The following is a 1,663-nucleotide window of genomic DNA, read 5'->3' as shown; positions in this document are numbered from 1 at the left end:
GCGCACCCTTAGAGATAAGGTGAGGAGCTCAGAGTACAACCGCTGCTCCTCCACATCGAGAGGAGCCAGCTGAGGTGGCTCGGGCATCTGTTTCGGATGCCTCCTGGGCGCCTTCCTAGGGAGGTGTTCCGGGCATGTCCCACCAGGAGGAGGCCCCGGGGAAGACCCAGGACACGCTGGAGGGAAGTCTGGGCATCTTTGCTTAGACTGCTGCCCCCACGGCTATAAAAATTTACATTAAGTAAATCATCCAACAAATCACATGCTTTATGGCTGCACCATTCCACCAAATAAATACATTCTTGTGCATTTCCCCAGCATTCAGCCTGACCTATCTGCAGTCCCCACTAGAATTTACAGAAAGGTTCTGAGTTTGAACAAAGTCTGGCTGCACAGCATGAACTTTTAATAACTGTGGGTCAGGGAGGTTTTAAACGGAAGCAGGCTTCATTTAGTCCATTCTATCAATGAAACGTGATGTGAGCTCATGTGCAGCCTATACAGTATGTCCTACAGGATGTCCAGCTGTTTGTTGTTTCTCACTCTCACTGAACAGGAAGTCCTCTAATGCACAGCTGAGCAGCCCTATTGTCATCATGAAAACGCTAGTTTACAGAGGGAGAAAGCCATTCACTCTAATACCGTACTTGAACTAAGTTACATTTCAGATGACATAAAACCATGATTTATAAATTTGATATAGTCATAGATTCAGTGACACTACATGTTAAAGGTCAAAATATTCAACAATAGGGTAAATTTTGACTGCAGTGAAATGCTGCAAATGAAAAGCAAGATTAACTTTAAACATCACCAAAGTTAATTGCATTTCTCAAAAAGAGGCATCATGCAGTCATACTTTTTCAGGGGACACAGTTAAATGATACAATTTATTTTGCAACAGATTAAATGCAAATTCCATTTCTATGGTAATGAGAACCCTTTATAGTCACATGTCCTGATCTACAGTGCACGCAGTTTGTTTGGATCACTCTGTCCTCAGCTGACCGGTGATCTGAGGATGACACCAGCAGTCAGTGTCCTTGTGAGGGAATGTGGACTTCAGGGCTTTGGGAGCTTAAACGTGGCCTGAGTGCTCTTTGACAGGTCATTTATCTCATTTCAACCAAATGTTCATGTCTGTGTTTTTATAGACTTTGCTCCTTAACCCTAACATCATGAACATAGCGTATAAAGGGCTCCACTGGTACATAAAGCCTGATATCTTATGATATGGCCTCATAAGGCCGACTGACTGTGGGAGCAACACAAATCATGGGATCATCTGCGTAAATACTAGGTTGATGTAAAGGGAGAGAGACACTAGGGAATAAAACATGCGATGTTTTTGGTTTTTTTGCTGCTGGGATGGTCAAACAGAATTATCTCAGGTCAGGGACAGACGTGTATTTTCAAAAACACATGTAAACAGTGGGACCCGCCCCCCCCGCCCCCCGCTGCAGAGTTTGTGTTCAGAGAGCAATAATAAGGGGGTTTTCATCTCTTTCACATGTCACATGATAGAGATCAAACAGCACTTGGCATTGACCGTCCCAGTACTGGAATGTTTACCTTTGTCAAGTGCAGCGGGAAAAACACCTGCCCTCTCCCACACACACACGCAAGCACACACACAAAAAAACACACACCCTCCAGGATTCGT

This window comes from Monopterus albus, unplaced genomic scaffold, assembly GCF_001952655.1.
Source record: "Monopterus albus unplaced genomic scaffold, M_albus_1.0 scaffold53.1, whole genome shotgun sequence".
Classification (NCBI taxonomy): Eukaryota; Metazoa; Chordata; class Actinopteri; order Synbranchiformes; family Synbranchidae; genus Monopterus; species Monopterus albus.
This window is presented reverse-complemented; position numbering follows the sequence as displayed.